This window comes from Rhinoderma darwinii, chromosome 13 (genome assembly GCF_050947455.1).
Source record: "Rhinoderma darwinii isolate aRhiDar2 chromosome 13, aRhiDar2.hap1, whole genome shotgun sequence".
In the NCBI taxonomy this organism is placed as follows: domain Eukaryota; kingdom Metazoa; phylum Chordata; class Amphibia; order Anura; family Rhinodermatidae; genus Rhinoderma; species Rhinoderma darwinii.
Window position 1 is genome coordinate 10,401,216 of NC_134699.1, and position 22,991 is coordinate 10,424,206.

Consider the following 22,991-nt stretch of genomic DNA (forward strand, 5'->3'; position numbering starts at 1 on the left):
CCCACCACCCCTTTCCCCAAAGCGAAACTTTTATTACTTGGATCGAGAGGGGGTGATTTGAGGCAGAGGGGTCCCAATGTAAATATCTATGGCATGGATGACGGGATATGCCATAAATGTTTCACTGTTGGGGTTCCGACCACTGGGACCCCCACCACCACTCAGCTGTCCAGGGTGCGGGACCGTATAATGGGGGCTAATTAGCCCAGACCAAATATTTATAGCATATCCTATTGATATACCATAAATGTTTGTGGGAAGACACTTATAAGGCTACCACTGAACCCCAGGGGCCCCAAATAAAACAGCATCCATTATTCAGGATCCTTCTGTAAGAATTGATTATAAAATACCACCTTTGGCTCCAAACTGAACCTCCTAAACAAATTAATTTACCCAAAACTTCAAGGACTAGTCACAATCATTATTGGGGGGGGGGGGGGGGGGATGTAGAAGACCCCTGCCCCAAAGCTCACGTCATCGAGGTAACAATGGTAGCACTCGGGAGGTCTGTCCATTATGCCATCGCCATGTACACAGCATTTTAGAGCAATTTCTACTAATGCCATTAGACACATGGCTGATAACAGAGAATAGATTGTGATCAAATGCGCAGAAATTGAAAATAGGAGATTTCATGTTGTGCCCCTATAATTGACCATTCTTATGTATCTATACTTTGTACGGTAAAGAGTCTTACTCTATACCGGTTGCATACGTGGATAGCGGACACAAGGGGCAACGAGAAACACATAGGAAGCAGGAAAAACGCTGAATACATAAACGGAACAAACGGAAGTAGTATTTACCTGCAAAGGCCGAGGAGCGAAGGGGAGGCCGAGGAGCGAAGGGGAGGCCGAGGAGAGAAGGGGAGGCCGAGGAGAGAAGGGGAGGCCGAGGAGAGAAGGGGAGGCCGGTAACCAGGACGTAGCTGGCCCTGCGTCTCTCCTGTACACTACACCAGCCTGGCTCTGCGCGTTCACGTGATCTGAATAGAACGTGGAGGATCAGGAGCGGTCGGACAGGTGGAGCAGGTATGTGCAGCGCGTAAGGAAAGCAATTATGACCCTATAGCAACTGGCATTAGAGAAGTCCTCCACTGGTCATAGAACACTGTGAAGCCTTTCTAGCCAAGGACACTGCAAGGAATTAGGAGACTGTTCCTTTAAAACTCCCAAATAACTCTGTATTCGTTTCAAATATCTGGGTGCCAATGAAAGGCTATACTTCTATATATGTATTTCTCCAATATAGAACTTCTATTATTGCTGGAGACTTCCGATACTAAAAGACAGCAGCAGCAAATTCTCCATCACTGCCGGTCTGCAGAATATAGGGTGCTGTTTATTGCAGCCTGTATTCCGTCTATGGAACAGGGAGCACAGGCTACAGTATAGAAATAACTTTGGAATATGTTCTGTGCTTTGCACCCAGTCTGGTTAGTATTTTCCCCATTATTTACGCCCATATTGTAAAACAAAAGCAGCGCCTGTATGACGAGTAGAACAGGTTATGCGTGAGATCACAATCTTCAACCACTTACTCCCAGAAAAATTGCAATAGAATCCACAGAGCAGTTTGGGAGCATCCCAAGGCTGTCCAGGATTTAGCTACCAAAAATAGCGCCACACCTGTCGGCAGGTTGTTTGTGGTATTGCAGCTCAGTTTCATTTATGGAACTGTGCTGCAATACCAAACACAACCTATAGCCCGTTGTGGCGCTGTTTCAGGAAGAAAGCAATCAAGTTTTTAGAATCCTGGATCGGGTCTACAATGTAATGCTTATGGGAGCTGGCAATTCTTACATCTGATTCCGGGGGCTGGGGGTCATTACATATCAGAGAGGATGGATTTTATTTGCCTAATTTTATTGTTCCCCTGAGAATAATGGAGGGGTCTAGCAGCTGCTCATCTACTCCACACGATCTCCGGTAGACATAAAGCTGTCCATAGACATTAGATAAAAGTCTTCCATAGTCGACTACGCTATTGCTTCCGGCAAAACGACGGATCCGGTGGACAAAAGAGGCAAACGGAAACGACGGGCACCGGCTCAGTCACCATTGAAATCAATGGTGATGGAAACGGAAACCTCTGGTTTCCGTCGGTGTCAGTTTGTGTCTGTTCAGGGTCCCGTTCTGATGGAAACCTCAGACGGAACGTCAGAACGGGACCCCAACGCAGATGTGAACAGAACCCAACAATGTCAACCGTTCCAGCCCATTGGGAAAGGGTAACACTTGGCACTTTTTACTTTAGGGCAGGGTCAACAACCATCGGCACTCCAGCTGTTGTGAAAATACAACTCCTAGCATGTCCTGGCAGCCAAAGGGATTATTATTTCAGCTAAAGACTGTCAGGGAATGTTGGGAATTATAGTTTCATAAAAGATGTAGTGCGGATGCCGTCCGTGTGATGTCCGTTTTTTTCACGCACCCATTGACGTGAAATACGCTCATGTGAATAAGGCCTTAGGGTCATGCTACCCTTTCTCTTTATGACCTAGAAGGGTCACCTTAAGGCCTTGTTCACACAGCGGATTTCGTGTGGCGGGTCCCTCTGCAAAATCCGCCGCAAAACTATTCCTGCCGTTGGCAGGAAGATTTCCCCCCTCTCATTGACTTCAATGGGAAGCTCGGGCGGAATCTGCCTGAAGAGCAAACAGGTTGCTTCATTTTATAGCTGAAAATAATAAATCAGCAGCGAGCGGGAAAAAGAAGCGCCCAACTCCCATTGAAATGAATGGGAGATGGAAATTTGCGGCGGAATCCAATTTCCTCCATGTGAACACACCCTTATGGTAGGCACACCCTACATTCTAATGTATATAATAGTCCATATCACCTTATACACTATTTTTCATGTACCCGATTAGGACAAGCGAAGTAGATTTGGGCAGCGCTTTGCACTGAGACCCCCATCTGTATAATAAAGTGGCTCTCCGCAGGCCTCATATAAATCAATGGATGCCCCTTCCATCGCAATATCACCTAAGGTGCCCCCCATACAATCATCCTCTTATCTCCGGAGGAACCCTGTTAGTTTATGGCCTTAGTGCAGCACAAATATGATATTGGCTACAAACACTACAATAAGATGTGTAATCATTAACCGAGCGGACGAGATCCGGGGAGACTCCGCACAGTTAGACGGCGCTGCTCAGTGCTCTGTGCGGTGCCAGGATAAGCAGCGGCGTGTGGTTAATGTTGTACGAGCGCCACAAGGACAGAAGATGCTCATTGCGTTTGGCTGTACAAATATGAAGCGTTCTGCAGCTCGGTGCCGTCGTCCTTTATTAGTGGCCTGCTGCGAGTGCGAGACAAGATGGAGAGGATTCTGGACGCGACAATGAAAGAAAACCCAAACAGCTTTTCAGAATAAATCTGGCTAACTATGAGTCACAGAGCTGACATACAGGAGCTTGGGAAAGCTGGGTGGCGACCTCTGTTGGAGCAGTAATGGCAGGTAATTCTCTGATCCGAGTTTCATCAGCCATTAAAATAAAATGTACGAAATTAATATAGTTTCTTATTTTGGAGCGCTGGAATGACATAATTAAAGGGGTGGTACTATTAGGACGACCGCTGTCCGTATCCTCTATAAGGGCAAATGGATGTCAAAGTATGGGGGGGGGGGGTCCACTGTTCAGGACGCTGGAAAGAGCCGCTCCAGTTGACCAAACTCGGCGCGATTACACACAACAGTCGCCAATTCATTTGTACGGGCGCCATGTAAAACCGAGCAGTGACCGCCGTTAAACAGGCGCCATTTTTCTGCTCTATTCCTCCATAATACTGAACGCCGGCAGATCTGATATTGTTTACATTGTCCTCCAGGACGATGGAAGGCGAGACTGACGCTCTAAACCCATCAGTGATATTTTAATGCGCTAAAACGGCGCATCAGATCTGTCGTGTGACGGACGGATTCTAAGAACTTCGACATGTAAATCTGACAGTGCACTTTCCTTATAATCTTGCCCATAAGAATATACAGTATGTAGGGATTGACCGTGACTCAGTTTGCGCAATCTCAGCCACGGGCAGGTCACATGATGCAACTGTTCGAGTCACCACCTTTTCCATGCTAAAAGTTTAGAAAACCGATTTTCTTTCACCCTATTAGTGAATTATGAGTTAATAGAGGGGGGTCTTCTGTTCAGGATCCTCATCTTTCGGCCAGTATGGAAAGTGGTTACAAAGAGTGTCTCTTGCTCTGGAGGACCAGTCCTGTATTACAAAGACAACCCATTGATATGAATGGGCACTGTGTAATACTTAATTTCCCCTGTGGTGGTGCTGCAGGGAAATTGAACACTTACTGCCAGGCTTCCAGCTGATCGCTGGGGGTCCCAGCAGGGAGACACTTTATGATCTGCTAATGGAAAACCCCATGAAGTAATATCCCATTATAGAAATTAATATAGTAAGTCACACGACTGCCTTAGTTTCCATTCATTCTCTGGAGATCTGCGTGGCCTCAGTCATAGGAAAGATCCCAAATAAAGTGAATATCAAAAGGTCATAACCCCGGAGAGACAAGCGGACATGTATAAACATGGAGGAGACCAAAGAGGGACCGACTTTCGTGCTTGCTGCCAGAATATTTTCTATAAAGGGGTTACCGATGATGTCATAGAGGGAGATCCCACACTTGGGACCCCCGTCTACTAGCCAGAGAAGAGCATCGCTAGCTCTGGTTCAGGGTCATTCATTTGTATGGACAGCCGCAACTTTCCTGGTCAATATCAGTGGTGGGCATGCGGTTCCAGATGCTGGACCTGCGGCAATTAGCTGGTCGCTGGGCCGGTTTCATACAAAAAAGAGGTGACGTGTTAAAATGTAAAAAACAAAAAACTAAAAAAACTAAAAAAAACACCTCACCGTTAAATATAAGTTCTTGGGTTAACACATTCTTAAAAAGGTGTTCGCTTTCTGTTTCTGGGAAAGCTGGGTGACCAGCAATACGCCGGCTCCCATTAAAACTGTTCATACTCCGCTTTCACAGACCCCTCATTGGCAAATCTGCCTAGTAATACATTTACATCTCCCGATCATGTGGTTCTATGGCGCTAAATAACCAAGCAGATTTGGCCTGCAGGAGTCTGGGAAAGCTGGGTGACCATACCTGAACTTGTAGTCATATTGGCTCTCAAACAGCTTTCCGTAAAAAAACAAAGTTTATTCAGCCATTTCTTACTTGCAAAATAACCGCTGGTGATTTGGGGCACAGAGCTCAGAAAAGCGCTGGGGGGCCCCTCATTCTGGTCACTAGGGGTCTCAGCACGCACACCCCCCTTCACTCCATAATATATACAGTTATAAAGGTTATAAAGCCGGAGGCACGCTTTAAATAGAAGCAGCCAAACATGTATTACAAAGAAAAAGCAATAATCATCCTGGAATTTTCACAATCTGACTAGTTCGATGTACAAATGTCAATAAGATCTGAATCACCGCTCTCCCGGCCTTGTAAAACAGGCTCCGCAACCGCCACTGCCCCCCGGGGCGAAGATTTATAGCGCAAATATGTGAGTATAACACTGTCACCATGTCAATAAAATAAACAGCTACAAGTGTCACAGCCGCCCGGGTGTAAAGATCACAAACCACTGCGGTTATGTATAGGGCGATTACGGTGCCGGGAGTATTCCGCAATTACCGTAGCCGTTCAGGCGGCCATCAAAGTAACAAAAATGTGGATGGTTCAACCAAGAAGGAGCGCTTAAAGTGATAAACTAACAACTACGGTGGCAAAGTGGTCACTTACAGAAAACACAAAGTCCGTCATCTAGTGCAGAACCGGAACTACCCATCGCAGTGATCAGGTCAGCTGCATTCACAAACCAGAGCTGAAAACAGGTCTGTGTCTGCACCGAGCTTGCTCTAGTCAAGGAATCACTAACTGTCCCACTGCATGGGGCAACACGAATGTGGGGAAACTCAGACGCAAAAAAATGCAGTTTTTCACGTCCGAGTTTCACCCATGTGAGACCCGTTTTCACGGCTCCCCATAGACTTAAGTCTATGGAGGGGTCTGTGAAAACGGAAGAAAATTGGACATGTTCTATTTTTCAACGGACCCCTCACACAGTCCGTTGAAACAACGGTCGTGTGAATGGCCCCATTGAAATAGATGAATCCGTGTGACGGACGTTAAAACAACGTATTAAACGTTCATGTGAATAAGCCCTTAGGGGTGTATTGGATAACACGATATCTGACGGTTTACATTGACAACCAGCAGAATAGTGAGTGCAGCTCTGGAGTATAATACAGGATGTAACTCTGGATCAGTACAGGATAAGTAATGTAATGTGTGTACACAGTGACTCCACCAGCAGAATAGTGAGTGCAGCTCTGGAGTATAATACAGGATGCAACTCAGGATCAGTACAGGATAAGTAATGTAATGTGTGTACACAGTGACTCCAGCAGCAAGAATAGTGAGTGCAGCTCTGGAGTATAATACAGGATGTAACTCAGGATCAGTACAGGATAAGTATTGTATGTACATAGTGACTCCACCAGCAGAATAGTGAGTGCAGCTCTGGAATATAATACAGGATGTAACGCAGGATCAGTACAGGATAAGTAATGTTGTATGTACACAGTGACCCCACCAGCAGACTAGTGAGTGCTGCTCTGGAGTATAATACAGGATGTAACTCAGGATCAGTACAGGATAAGTAATGTAATGTATGTACACAGTGACCCCACCAGCAGACTAGTGAGTGCTGCTCTGGAGTATAATACAGGATGTAACTCAGGATCAGTACAGGATAAGTAATGTAATGTATGTACACAGTTATATTATACATACATAATAAAATGGTTTTCAGGGGTGAACGTCTCTATAACACAGCGTTACTACGACAGTTTTGACACATTGTGTTTAACTGAAAGATTTGTTACGTTGTTCCTATAAACACATGAATGTTTCCATAGCGGTCAGTCCCCGTGCAGTGCGCTGTAAACTTTGTGGGCTCAGATCACTATAATGTACACCTGTAACATACGCATATTTATTTACTGTGGTACAAAAAGGTCGGCCGTAACCATTAACAGCACTACAAGTAAAACACACACATGTACACAGTCCCTGCCATAAACCTCAGGACACGGCTGCGTGTGGAAGTGATTTCACCTCCTACTGTATAACACATCACCGCCAGGCCCGGGGTTACTCAGAGTCACTGACATCTTCCCTGTATTCAGTCCTGTAGAGATGCTGGCGTTCAGCAAAATGCTGTAAGCCATAAAAACTTCACCACCCATTGAACACAGCAAGTGGGGCAACTGGGGCAGGGGCAAAGGGGCACACAGTGTGCAGGGCAGGCCGGGGATTGGTGTAGTCGCCCTAAAATCGAAATAATCCCCAGTAAATAGAAGGCCTTCTGTTTCTGGGAAAGCTGTGTGTTGCTGCAGAAATCACAATTCAGGGGCCTGGGAAAGCTGTGTGACAACCACTGTAGTTGCAGTAAGTGCAATCATATTATTTGCTACCCAGCTTTCCTTGATTCCTGAATGCTAAATAAGCCTAGTCATTCAGTGATATGAGAACAGGAGGATGTATTTTTCCATGATAGATTAGAAAGAATAGCTTTTCAGGAGCCTGGAAAAGCTGGGTGAAAACAAATGTAGGGTTAAATTGATTATTGCACTAAGTTCATTATCACTCAGCTTTCCCAGTTTCCTGAACAGTAATTAGGTTTAGTGATATGAACGATGGGGATGTATTGTTACTTGACTAAGAAGACTTGCTATTCGGGGGTTTGGGAAAGCTGGGTGACAATGCACTGTAGTTGCAGAAATGGCAGTCACATTACATGTCAACCAGCTTTCCTTGATTTCTGAATGCTAAATATCTCCAGAAATGCCGTTATAGGAGAGCAGAGGATGTGTTCTTTCATGACTAGACAGAATAGAGTTTCTGGAGCATGAGAAAGCTGGGTAAAAACAGACGTGGGGTAGTAATAGCAACCAGATTGATCATCATTCTGCTTTCCTAGATTCCTGAATAGTAAATAAGTTAAGTGAAATAAGAGATGGGGATGTATTGTTACTTGACTATGAAGACTTGCTATTCAGGGGCCTTGGAAAGCTGGGTGATAACGCACTTAGGTTGTAGTAATGGAGGTCACATTACTTGTCATCCCGCTTTTCAGAAATGGAGATAACTAAGAACAGGACAACTCAAGGATTTGTGTTTACTGGGGGATATGACCCCTTCACAGCTTCTACACAACAGTGACACCCAGCTTTCCTAAGCCATCGAAGGGCAAATTTGGCTGTAGCAAAACTCCACCAGGGGAAGTATAACTTAAAACATTTCACCTTCACAAGTTTAGAAAAGCTGGGTGACAACCCAATGGAAACTGTAAAGAAAGCAATATTAGCCTATACCCAGCTTTCCCAGGTACAGATAAAACTAGATAGAATATTTATGATGAAAGTTTAAGGAAAATGTTTTATTAAATTGCATTACAAAGCGAAGGTTGTAAAAATGAAAATCTGTGTGTTCACTTTAATTACGAGAAAGGGAATGGGCTGCCGGTCACATTATGTTCCCATTGATTGATATGTTATAATAAAATTGCAATATTCGGTATTAGTATCCATGATTTCCCGCGGTTTGTGTGACAGGTCAGGTGGTTGGAGAAGAGCGCAGCGCGGAGTTACTCCGCCGGCCCGGCCCGTATAACTGCATGTCATCCCATATAAAAGTCTCCCATTTATTGGATTCCAGCAGGATAATGATTTAGTTCAGGTTTTATTTCCCTAAGGCCCAATCCTGCCCCCCCCCCCCACCCCTCAACAACGATCCTTCTGGTAAATATGTCGTTCGCTAAACATCAAAAGAAATAAGCGTTAAGACTACGGCGCTGAGGGGGAATCCGAAAAATCCCAGAATCCCACATTCATTTCAGTGGGATCTTTGTTTTATCTGTCTCTGGGAAAGCTGGGTGGCAATCAATCAATTACAGGTCCTACAGGAGTTGTCCCAAGGTACCATATCACCACGTAACAGTACAGATTTTCCATTCAGGACCCTAGGAAACCCAGCTTTCCTAGACTGCACTACTCCCAGAGAAGAGCGGTCACTAAGCTCTCCTATCTCCACGTAACAGTACAAATTTTCCATTCAGGACCCTGGGAAAGTCTACAGTTCCCTCAGGGGTTGTTAATAGACTTTCCCAGGGTCCTGAATGGAACATTTCTACTGTAACGTGGAGATATGAGAGCTGATGACAACCCCTGTTTTAGCGCCATAGGAAAGCTTAGTGACAGCTCTTCTCTGGTAGTAGTGCAGTCTAGGAAAGCTGGGTGACAACCATTACTATTGTCTTTACAGTTCCCTCAGGAGTTGTTAATAAAGACGATAGTAACGGTTGTCACCCAGCTTTTCTAGACTGTACTACTCCCAGAGAGGCTGTCACTCAGCTTTTCCAAAGTACTTAAACAAGGGTTGTCCCCAGCTCCCATATCCCCATGTCACAGTGCAGATTTGCCATTCAGGACTCTAGTGGAGCCGGGTAACAGCCCCAACTGTAATGGTTGTCACTCCGAAAACAGATATCTACAAACTGGCTGAAAATACTTTAACACCATGACCGAGGGAAAACTTGCTGACTTGTATTTAGTAGGATTTTTTTTTATTTATTTCAAGTGGAAAAGCTGGGTGACAGGCAATATTTACAGCTCCCACAGGAGAGAACCATGTCACCCAGCTTTCTTAGACCAATGACAGGCAAATGTGCTGAATTATGTAGCAGAGTGGCATTGAGAAGTTTAACTCTATAGCCAAGCAAATTTATTGTTCAGGAGTCTTGGAAAGTTGGGTGGGAGCAATCACGCAAGTCTTTGCTACCAGCATAGTTTTATCACAACCCCTGTAGAAGTGGGAATGACAGCTATACTGGTTGCCACCCAACTTTCTAAGAATCCTGATTTGAAAACCTCCCTAGTGAAACGGGAGAAGAATGAATCCCTGCAAAACTTAGCTGATTTGGCATTCAGAAGTCTGGGAAAGCTGGGTGACAACCGAGGTAGGATCTGTAATAACACAATCTGGTAATCGCTCAAGGATTTGTACTTGTATTACCTACACGTTATAATAAGTCTTGGAGGAGCAGTAAAGGCAGCCACATCACCCAGCTTTTCCAGAGGCCGATATAATTAAGAAACAGCTGAATATTAAATAAAAATGCAACAATCAGTTCTGAACTGCCGGACAGCGGGAGCAGGGGGCAAGCGCAGGACTAACCCGTCCAATCAATACGGCTCTTATTAAGGCTGCACATTAGTACAGAAGGCGGCAGAAATAAAATCAGCGGTTGTGAAACCTCAAGGAAAAGACCGGACGAAGCTTTATACAACATTCAACCGGCCGAGGACTAATGATACATGTCTTATTCTAAACACAGCAAACTGGGGGCCAGAATAAACATATATAAAAAATCATAAATCCTACTCTTCATGTGTGCAAGTTACTCTGTACATACATTACATTACTTATCCTGATCCAGAGTTACATCCTGTATTATACTCCAGAGCTGCACTCACTATTCTACTGGTGGAGTCACTGTGTACATACATTACATTACTTATCCTGATCCAGAGTTACATCCTGTATTATACTCCAGAGCTGCACTCACTATTCTGCTGGTGGAGTCACTGTGTACATACATTACATTACTTATCCTGTACTGATCCTGAGTTACATCCTGTATTATACTCCAGAGCTGCACTCACTATTCTGCTGGTGGAGTCACTGTGTACATACATTACATTACTTATCCTGTACTGATCCTGAGTTACATCCTGTATTATACTCCAGAGCTGCACTCACTATTCTGCTGGTGGAGTCACTGTGTACATACATTACATTACTTATCCTGTACTGACCCTGAGTTACACCCTGTATTATACTCCAGAGCTGCACTCACTATTCTGTTGGTGGAGTCACTGTGTAAATACATTACATGACTTATCCTGTATTATACTCCAGAGCTGCACTCACTATTCTGTTGGTAGAGTCACTGTGTAAATACATTACATGACGACTTATCCTGTATTATACTCCAGAGCTGCTCTTACTATTCTGTTGGGTGCTATTGGAAACCGTCAAAAGGCTTGTCGTCCGACACACCCCTTATGGTCAGTTGTTCCTATTGCCCAGTATCAAAAACGTATCCTCCCAGAATACAAAAAGCAATCTCTACGTAGAAACTAAGCAGGGAATACTGGGAGATTTCAGCTCAGAAGTCTGCAGAATTAGGAATACAGCTCTGTAGTATAATACAGGCCGTAGATAAGATAAGTAATGTGATGTATCTACAACTCTATATGTAAATTGGTTTTCAGAGGTGGACCTTTAAAAGGGAGAGCACATCTCGGCGAGGCACTGTAGACAATACTGGATTCCCAGGATGTCAGGAGAGCAGACAGGTTGTTTTTAAACCCCCCACCCACCTATGGCTATAAATTAATCTGATCAGTTCTCTAGGAATCAATGATGTTATCTGGACACAATACCAGCAATGTGTAAGCCTGATATGAAATATTTATATAGTGGTGAGTCAGAGGGCTATAGTCAATGCAGCCAAACCCTTAATAAAAGTCAGCAGCAGCACAGACCTCAGGGTGATCGCAACTGACCATCAGTTGTGTGAGCAAAGCTAGGCCTGGGAATGTTTTCCACCCTTAAAAAGTAAAAATAATTATGGACTGCCAGCAAGCAGAGATCTTTAAAATGGTGTTGTACTGAAAAACAAAGTGTATAAGAAAGTTGCAGAACTTTTCATTATACTGTGATTAAGACAAGGCTTGGAATTTACAGACCGTAAATAATTTCTGATTCCAAAAGCAAAATTCAAAAGCTTAAAAAGGGGTTGTTCATTTTGGACAATCCCATTTTGTTACATGATACACTGATCACCGGATGTTTTGCTGCTGGGACCCCCAACAATCAGGTTTCATCTGAGGGGGAATCCAGCAGCAAGTGTTCAATTTCCCTGCAGCGCCTCCGCAGGATAAATGAAGCATTACACATGTCTCAGTGAAATCAACAGGCTAACTGATCTGGCTAATAGAGGGGGGTCCTGAACAGGGAAGGGGGTCAGGATGTCCTTATGGGGTATTTGAACACCCCTTTATTGCAGAAGAGTTGTATGTAACTCGTGGCTATATAAAAAAAAAATGTCTCCAAATGAAATAAATTGCAATGAGCAGCGAGTTGTAAAAACAATCCCCAGTCAATGTGAGGGAGTCTGAGGTGAACGTGACTCAAGTCTCCCGGGAACACTCCGAGGCAAATGGATTATCAACATTGAACGCTCCTCCTTGCCAGACTCTTCAGGTTGCGCTCCTTGGCTGACATTAGGAGGTGTGGAAGGAATGTGGACTTATTCAGCACTAGGACCCAGGGGCCAACCTCCATGAGAACTGATGCCTCAAAATGCAGAACACTGGGGCGAGCTCCGATATTCAGAAGTTACAGTCATATAAAGCTTTCTAATACACTTTGTGTTTCAATGCCTCATAATTTTTGAGATCTTTGTTTGTTGTCAGTGAATGTAAACACGCTTGTTTATATCCAGAGACCTGAAAACAGGTCATGATTATTTTCAACTGATACAGGTGCAGGGCTCGTTACAAGAAAGAGGGCTGACACACTGTAACAAGCCGTGTTCACACTACGCACACTGGGTCTGTGCGCTGCAGGATTTTGGTAAATGGAATCGTTTTAGGGCTCCAAGGAGAAACGATGTTGCCGGCAAGTTGTGATAAATCACATTCGGACATTCAAAATTACTCTTTAGGGAAACAAATATGTCACAAGTGACCTTGCAAACGTTGCTGGCGACTTTCATGAGGGGACCACGGAGGTTGCAGTCTTGTCGTGGTCATGGTCAGGGTTATGGTCACCTGCTCTAATTAATTTAGGTTATTCGTGGCCACAACTTCCCCAAAATACAAAGTCATATACAGAAGTGTCAACGGGAACGAAACCCAATCATCCGCTATAACAGCCAAAGCTGAAGACTCCAACACCTAGCTCCCTGGGACCGGTTGGTATCTGCTGGTTCTGCGCTGGGCACATGACCACAACTGACCAATGCAGGATGCCAGGCAAATCCATTATTAGTGGCTTTATTTTTTTATGGGTTCTGCCTGATCTGACAAATCATTGCAACATAACAAGGTCTAATACTGTAGAATTCAATGGGGCTGAGCTGCAATACCAGATATGACCCATAGACTAGAGTGGCGTTGGGGAGTAATTAGACCCTTTATCTTATCTCATACAGTCCCTTTAATGGCCAGAAAGAAATCAATTAATTTCATGCCGGCTCCGCTATCACATCCCAATTTGGGATACAATGTTACTTTCCATAAATCAAGGGTACGTCCACTTTTTAACAATATGATCTACATAAAAAGTTGAGTCACTGTGTAAATACATGAAATTACTTATCCTGTACTGATCCTGAGTTATATCCTGTATTATAGTCCAGAGCTGCACTCACTATTCTGCTGGTGGAGTCGCTGTGTACATACATTACATTACTTATCCTGTACTGATCCTGAGTTACATCCTGTATTATACTCCAGAGCTGCACTCACTATTCTGCTGGTGGAGTCACTGTGTACATACATTACATTACTTATCCTGTACTGATCCTGAGTTATATCCTGTATTATACTCCAGAGCTGCACTCACTATTCTAGTGGTGGAGTCACTGAGTACATACATTACATTACTTATCCTGTACTGATCCTGAGTTATATCCTGTATTATACTCCAGAGCTGCACTCACTATTCTAGTGGTGGAGTCACTGTCTACATACATTACATTACTTATCCTGTACTGATCCTGAGTTACAGCCTGTATTATACTCCAGAGCTGCACTCACTATTCTGCTGGTGGAGTCACTGTGTACATACATTACATTACTTATCCTGTACTGATCCTGAGTTACATCCTGTATTATACTCCAGAGCTGCACTCACTATTCTGCTGGTGGAGTCACTGTGTACATACATTACATTACTTATCCTGTACTGATCCGGAGTAACATCCTGTATTATACTCCAGAGCTGCACTCACTATTCTGCTGGTGGAGTCACTGTGTACATACATTACTTATCCTGTACTGATCCTGAGTAACATCCTGTATTATACTCCAGAGCTGCACTCACTATTCTGCTGGTGGGGTCACTATGTACATACATTACATTTCTTACCCTGTACTGATCCTGAGTTATATCCTGCATTATACTCCAGAGCTGCACTCACTATTCAGCTAGTTGTAATTGAAAACCGTCAGCAAGCTTGTAAACAGAAACCCCCTAAGAGCTTAGCAAGGCTCCTATAATGCAGTGGGTGGTTAACTTTTCCTACATCAGATTAGTGTACAATGCCTGGTGTAAAGAGGAAACTTCCCAGGGCATAGAATGAGTAGAGATTTCAGCTCTGAGGCCTCTAGAATTGTGAATACAGTTCTGCTGGAATTTCTATTTTAAGGTGTATTCCGACTATAGACATTTATATGGCTAGGGTAGTTCTGTACTGACCTCAGATTAGATGAGTATTCAGTATAAGGGTATGTTCACACGGCAGCGTCCAATACGCCTGAAATTCCGGAGCGGTTTTCAGGCGAAAACAGCTCCTGTATTTCAGACGTAATTGCTTGTACTCGCGTTTTTCGCGGCGTCAATTACGGACGTAATTGGAGCGGTTTTTCAATGGAGTCAATGAAATACGGCTCCAATTACGTCTCAAGAAGTGACATGCACTTCTTTGACGCGGGCGTCTTTTTACGCGCCGTCTTTTGACAGCGGCGCGTAAAAAAAAAAGCCTGTGTGAACAGAACATCGTAACCCCATTGATTTCAATGGGCAGATGTTTGCCGGCGGTTTGGAGCCGTATTTTCGGACGTAATTCGAGGCGTATACCGCCCGAATTACGTCCGTAAATAGGGCGTGTGAACATACCCTTAGAAAACAAAAATTCATTATAGGCTGATTATATAATAGGGAGACCAAAGAGTCATGAGTAGAAAGGGAGGGGGAATCAATTTTTGACTGTTAGCCTCTTAGCTGCATTATCTTCTGGAGGAAGTCTGAAAAGCCCCTTCTGTTTTAGAAGCCCAGGCTGCTTCTCTATTCCCCATGCTTTACACTGCAGCTCTTCCTGTTCTGATTTCCTACAAATGTTCAGCAGGAAGTCAGTGCATGTTGCTTCATGGAAAGAGTAGAACTCTTGCTCCACCAGCTCTTTCCTTCTCCCTTGTTATTTTGATTGAGACAGATGGGACCAAGAGGTGGGATCCCAGCTACCAGACCTTCATGATGTGAAAGTCCAAAGACGGAATACCCCTTTAAGCAAATGCCTGACATAGTGTACAGCCGGGAGGAGGTGTATACTTCAGGGTCGGCCAGTTAATGCCAAACACCATGGGTATTATTATGTACCCGACTCCATCTATGTGGACGGATATACTGTAAGACTATGGTAGATGCATTTGGGCATAGGGCACAGCAAGCGCATACCAGGGCTGGTACATGTTTATGCCAATACTGAACAGAAAGACGAAAAGTAATCCTATCCTGAACTAAGACACTATCAAGGTGAAAAAAAACAGCCAGAAGAAGATCAGGAGACGTTCATGTGACAATCACCTCCTCAGGGTAATTACTGACTATAGACCACAATGCTAGGGCTACACAGAGCAGCGCCCCCTATGGGGACCTACAAGAATAGATCAAGGAATCGCTCCTAACCCAAAAATTCTGCAACATTCTAACATACTTTGTGTTTCAATTCTTCACCATTTTCAAGATCTTTGCTTGCTTCCAGTAAATGTAAACATTCCTGAACAAAACTGAAAACCCTGTACAGTCCTAATACTTTAAACGGCTGAGGGGTTGTTACAATTGTATCCAGTCTAGACAATCTTCTTTGAGCTATTACCAGCACAAACCTCTCTCTTGTCCTCAGTACGTTACAATGTATCACTGCAGGTAAAACTTATCAGTCTGGAGTCCAAACTGGATAGAATTGCAGCAAACCTTCAGCTGTGTGCAGCATTAAAGCGGTTTTTCCCACCACATCTATAGGATATTCCATTAGTTACTTCTGGGACCCCCACAGATCCAGGCATTGTGCAGAAAGTTGTAGTGCTCGCACAGTGATGGGTCAGGAGTGGCGCTGTCTAGAGAATAAAGTATAAAGGGGCCCCATTATATTAGTAATCGTGGGTTCCCAGCTGTCAATCACACAGCGATCAATAAGCGACGACATACCTAGTGATGCCGTAGGGGAAAACTCCTTAAAATATGTATAGGATTTCAGTCTCTAGATTTAAACATGAATGCTCTCATTCACTGACGGCAAGCGGAGATCTTGAAAATAGTGAGAAATAGGAACCAAAAAGTATATAAGAAAGTTGTTATTAAGTGATTAAGCTTTATTGACAGAATACCCTTTTAAATCTACGTAGCTTATTTCCCCTCAAAGCAGCGGACGCTAAGACTAAACCCATTGTAAGCCCATGGCGTCCGTCAGACGCCGTTATAAACTGAAGCCACGACTCAAGTGTGAACATAACCTTATTAAACGCTGATTTGACCTCGAGTAACAGCAGAGCAGACAAGACTTGAGCGTCTCACAATCAGCTGATACCGGCGACTGCACGTCCAGATCCTGTCACGTTATCAGCTCCGCTGTGTTCACATGAGAAAAACAAGCGCAGGTCACGTGACCCTGCCCGTCATCGTAAAATACTGACAGATATGCTTGGTCAGCGCTCATCACAGATGGATCATATAATGGTGGAAAGTGGATATCAATGCATGACTGATAGTCAGACGGCTTAGCTGCATTGTCTATTAGGCAATGTTCACACGCTTAATAAAAAACTGGCTGAAAATACGGAGCAGTTCTCAAGGGAAAGCAGCTCCAGATTTTCAGCCGTTTTTTAAGCAACTTGCGTTTTTTACGACCGTTTTTGTTGCCGTTTTTATATTGAATCAATGAAAAACGGCTCAAGAATTGACATGCACTTCTTTTTGCAAGGCGCTTTTTTTACGCGGCCGTTTAAAAAACGCCCCGTAGGAACGGAACGCCATTTTTCCCATTGAAATCATGGGCAGATGTTTGGAGGTGTTCAGCCCCCATATTTCTAGCAGTTTTTCGGGGCGTTTACGGCCCGAAAAATAGCTGAATACGGGTCGTGTGAACCTTAGGGTATGTTCACACGCTTAGCGAAACACGTCTGAAAATACGTAGCGGTTTTCAAAGGAAAACGGCACCTGATTTTCAGCCGTTTTTAATCAAACTCGCATTTTTCGCAGTATTTTTTACAGCTGTTATTGGAGCAGTTTTTCTTTAGTCAATGAAAACGGCTCCCAAAAAACATCTCAAGAAGTGACATTTCAAAACGGCCGCGTATAAAATCGCCCCGTCTGAACAGAACGCCGTCTCTCCCATTGAAATCAATAAGCAGATGTTTCGAGGCATTCTGCTTCCGATTTTTCAGCCATTTACGGCACAAAAAACAGCAGAAAATAAGCCGTGTGAACATACCCTTAGAGTTTGAGGTAGTCTGAAATCCAGCTCCTGCCTCATCAGATGCCAAGGTCGCTGCTGTGTCCCCCATGCTTGACATTGCAGCTTTTCCTTTGTCCGCACATGAAGAAGTAATTTTCACGGGAAAGAAACTAAACCTCAAAAATGTTCAGCAAAAATGTAACAATAGTGACACACAGTGACAACAGGACAGAGCAGTAACACTGTACCAGACATGTGACAGCCAGAAGCAAACAGCGCGTCACCCGGTGTCAGCACAAAACACACTGCTGGGAAGGTCGACTATTAACACAGGACATATAACATGTGGCTGAAGGAGAAAACATTGCTGCTCACTGCCTGAAACAGCACCACAATTGTTTATGGGCCATGTTTGGTATTGCAGCTGAGGTGCACTGCAGTACCAGACATATCCATAAACAAGAGTGGCGCTGTTTCAGGGGGAAGAAAAAACAGACAAGAACATTATTGCTCCAAAGGAAGCAAATTGTGGCTCTACATACATTTACACCTGCGACTCTCCAGTGTGACTACAACTCCCAGCGGGCCCGGAAAGCGAAACGTGTGCCTCTCCAGCCAATGGGACACTACAACTCCCAGTATGCCGAGACTGTGCAATCTGTGGTTCACTAGATGTGGTCAAAATACAAAACCGAGCGCTCCACATGCTGGGAGTTGTAGTTTGACAGCAGCTGGAGAGCCACAGGTTGTACTATAATCTAACGAAGCCCATTATACACCTCTGCTGCACTGACTCTACATACATAGAATATAATATCAGAGCATAGAGGGCGCCAGCGGAGCTCATACACAGTCCACCAGCGCTACAAGGTGTTATCTGTGGTTTTACATAGGACTGCAGGAACACCCACTGCGTTACCTGGCAGCAGCCTAGATTGCCAAGACTGAATACAATAGTAACAAGCCCTCAGCTGTGAGAACCATCAGGTCTGTAGGGGTTTTGGGATAACAATGTAAGCAAGAATGTTCACATTCACTGACAGCAAGCAGATATGATGAAAATGGTAAAGAATTGAAACACAAAGTATATTAGAAAGTTGTAGAACTTTTCATTGTATTTACATCGGACCGGACGGACCATTTAATTGCCAATTATTTTTTTAATTAAAATGAGATGCTAGCCCTTTAAAATAACCAATTCAGCTCTGCTACATGTGTACTCCATAGCTAATGGGGGTACTGCGTATTATATACTATATATATTCTTTATGACAATACTCTGTATAATATACAGGACATATCACTGCCTGATACTCCATATATATATATATAAACAACGTACTGAATATTATTATCACACAGACCGGTAGCCGGACCACCAGCCTTCCCGGTAAAACAACCCCCACCCCTCAGTGATTTCCCGGCATGCCCCGGTGAGGACCCCCCTCAGGCCTATGTTATTTACCTGCTGCTGCTCAGGACTCTGCTTCTCCACTGACACCCAGGCGGAAGTGCCAACCAGGCCCAGCCGCCCCGCACCCACCAATCACCGCCCAGCTCCGGAAGACGGGCAGCGCAGGCGTCCAATAGAAATGCTCGCTGTGGACGGAGGGGCGGGTCACGGCGGCTGGGAGCATGTGAGCTGATGTCGGGACTGTATCCTGCGTTCATATGAAATAAATGGATTATTACATAGTGACAAATAAACAGTTATGTAACCAGTGAGCGCGTCAGCAAACACGTCAGCGCACCGCCCTGCGACACCTGTTACAGCGGCCGTGCTGCGACTTGTAGTGAGCCACAGGTGGCAGAGCGCTGTCCATAGTCACCAGATACACTATCAGAAATATTACCTGGATTATATTCAGCAACAAATATTAGTCCTAGACAATCAAAATTGTGTTCTGTACGTTTCTTTCTAGGAGTTCATGGTTGTATCTGAGTCTTATAAAGCTGGGTGACAGCCACTATGGCTACCGCGAGAATTACCACTCAATAGCCCTAGAGCGCTATATGGTGAATTCGCCAGTTATATATGGACAGGACGAAAAAGGAAAAAAAACAAGGACTATTTACCATTCAGGACTCTTGGAAAGCTGGGTGGGATGTAATGGCGGACATTGTTTTTATCATCCAGCTTTTATCTCGTGCTCTTTTTACTTTGTTTTAATTGCTCACCATTTTCAAAACCTAGGCTTGTTGTCAGTGAATGGAAAAATTCTCTTTTACATCTAGAAGCTGAAAACCTGTACAGACCGACATTGTATCCAGTCTAGAGTTAAATACATCAGCTGCACAAATCTCTCTCCTGACCTGATAGTTTGTTACAATGTGTCAGTGCAGGTAGTGGAGTCCAGGCTGTTTACCTCTCAGCAGGCCCGGACTGACGATCTGTCCAATCGGTGGGCCACTCTAGTATGTTTTTTGTTTTTTTCTGTAGTTGCGATGTAAAACCCGCAATGGAAAATCAACTAAAACGCAGCATAAATTGACATGCTGTGAATCTAAATTCCGCACCGCAGGACAATTTATTAATGTATACGCTGCGTTGTTTTCCGCAGCGTGGGCACAGGATTTTCTAAATCTCATCCACTTTGCTGCTACTATAAATGCTGCGGAATTTCCGCACACAATTCCGTTCTAGAAATTCCGCAGCGACTCTCAGACCCACAGATAAGCGTCCTCCTAGTATCACCGTCCATTCACCACCTCATACATTTTTGGCCGGCTGGAATAATTGTTTATTCTCGTTTTGCTGGAGATGACACAATCTTGTCCTGTGAGATGAATTTCATGGCTATCATATCTTATCTCAGGACTTTTCTGGCTTTGTTCCTGGGTGTCCCTCTTTCTGGACATACATCGCTCGCAGCATATTTGTTATTGTATTAAACGGGAAGACTGGTAATGTCAAACACAAAAATTCATGTGAGCAAGGCCTCATTCACACGGGTCGGGTTCGGTCCGTGAGATACCGTATGTCGGCCGCATATCCCGGATCGAAAATAGTTCAGGGAGCCGGAGTTCCTAATATCATAGTTATGTACGATGTTCCCTTCCTCCCCCTCAGTACATGACGGTATTCCCGCGGGGACGCAGTAACTCACAGCACCATGGATGACTAGGATGCGAGGAGCCCGGCTCCCTGATTGGTGTTCGGTCCGGGAAACGCGGCCAACATACGATCCGTATATCACGGTCCGAACACTGCCGTGTGAATGAGGCCTAACTGATAGAACTGCAACAATTTGGTGCTTCGGGTCAAAAGGAAGATCAAGTCCCAACGATATAGATAGAAAAGCATGTCTCGGTTTTGCTTGTGATTACGAGACGGAAGGCCGCGGAGTGTCATCCGCGGGAGGTCCGCAAATCACGGACCGTGCACACATTGATTTCAAGGAGCCCAGACCACAATAATGACTTGTCCTATTGTTTTTGCGGTCCAGGCTCCCAGCCAATGCACGGACCGTGGAAAACCACGGTCGCGTGCATGGGCCTATAGAAATGAATGGGTCCGCAATTCATCCGCATTGTTGCGGATACAAAAACACGTTTGTGTGCATGACGCCTGAATCAGCAGTTGTCATGGGTGGTTCTTGTGTCTCTTTTTCCTGTGGATTTTATTAAAATGGGGTCTGTCTAGAACAAACAATCCCTTTAATGTTTTAGACAGAGCCCCTCTGCAGTACCCCCACCAATCACTAAGCGATAGCATATTCCAGCGATTTGCCATCACTTACTTTAGCGGGAAAATCTCTTCAAGGCCCTGTTCACACAGAGTTTTTTGCCACAGTTTTTGCTGTGGAAACCGCAGCAAAAAACTGCCAAAATTTACTCCCATTGATTTCAATGGAAGGTGAAGGCGTTTTTTTTACCGCGAGCAAAAAAACCGCTCACGGTAACAAGAAGTGGTATGCCCTATCTTGAGGCGTTTTCCGCCTCAAAAACCCCATTGAAATCAATGGGAGACGCGTTTTTCTGCAAAAAGCACTCGTGGTTATGCCATCTTTCTGTTGAAGAGATAGATTAAAAAAAAGCCCAAAAATCACGGCAAAAAACACGTGTGGTGCAAAACCACTTAAAAAAACTGGAGCTGATTTTTCCAGCCAGAATTTTCTGCCTGCAAAAAACTCTGTGTGAACATACCCTAATTCTCATGGGGCTGTTTTTTTTTTTTTGTTTTTTTTTTTATACCAGATGGTAAATCTTCCCTCTCTTAGGTCTCCCTGGCAGTCAATAGCAGGGATGTGTCAGACAGACAGATTCATAGCATTTAAAATAATGGCCACCTTTGAACACTACATATATTTTTAATCGAGATTACCTTCTTAATATATTTTTATAGTAGTAGAAAGTCAATTTTTCTGATACAGAGCTCCAAAGCCCCTGCCTATTCTGTCGTCCTGCAGCCACCACTAGAGGGAGCTTAGAAGCCTGTTGCATACTGCATTGAGCTCAAAAACACAGTATACAATGAGCTCCCCCAAGTGGTGACTGCAGGCAGACAGAATTTTATCATATAACTCTATGCAGAGGATTTCAAACTCTGTATCATAAAAACGGAGCTCTGGCCCCTATAAAGATACATTTATAAATAAATCTGCATGAATAATGGACCTGTTACCAACATGATGATAAAGGTTGGAGATTGATTTTAAGGTTACAAGATTTTGCTTCTTTTGTTTTAAATTGAAAAGCAAGAAATGCTAAAAGTTTATTTCAATGGTAACATCGGTTAGGGAGGAAGTAGCTTGCTTCTCCTCCCTAATACAACTGTCAGCCTTGATATGGAATTTTCAACCGTTTTTTTTTTTCCACATTTTTGGAAAACCTGTTTATAACAAATTTTTTATAATTTATTATTCTAGTCTCCTGTGCTTTTTACACCTAGTAAGAGGGGGTGCCGTTACTATATTTCAGGTGTCATATGTCAGCTTATTATTATATAGGCCTTTACCGGAATTATCTAAGTGTAACTTTTGTCTGAAAATTCTCATGATATGTTTATTAAATTGGCTATAATCAACTAGAATGGGCCCAATTCAGCCGCATTAAACCCCCCCCCCCCATCCCCATTATGTAACATATACATTGGTATTCCGGCCGACTCATCAGAAGTATTTATGGTGATAGAGACCGTTCACCTGTTTTCTTTTCCTTTTGGGTCTTAATTCCTTCATTGTTATTATTATTAATGACAAATAATTAGCAACAGGAGACAGAAAACATGTGGAGCGTTTCTCTCTAAATTCAGACGCTAATTAATCTCCTTTGCTTTGCATTAAATATACAAAGAAAAATTAATTTGCTGTTCTCATAAATAACCCAAATTGCAAATCACTTGACTGTCTAAGCTGTCTAGTATGGAGGACGAGGATGTAAGACAGGCCCACGGGGAGAAGCAGTGCCACAATTCAGGAAGAAACGTGAAAAA

At 43.9% G+C, this 22,991-nt stretch overlaps 1 protein-coding gene across 5 annotated transcripts in view; it reads right to left on the reverse strand.

Annotated features, from left to right (window-relative positions):
- Positions 1 to 22,991, reverse strand: part of LOC142665953 (oxysterol-binding protein-related protein 2-like) — a 201,928-nt gene that overhangs the window by 44,341 nt on the left and 134,596 nt on the right. Inside the window, exon 1 of one of the 5 annotated variants that reach the window (XM_075845793.1) lies at positions 19,023 to 19,113. The exons of 3 other annotated variants lie outside the window; for them this stretch is intronic. The gene's annotated coding sequence lies outside the window, so the exon portion shown is untranslated. Of the gene's footprint in view, positions 1 to 19,022; positions 19,114 to 22,991 lie in introns of those variants that run through there. One more of the 5 variants, XM_075845794.1, reaches the window with a different exon arrangement.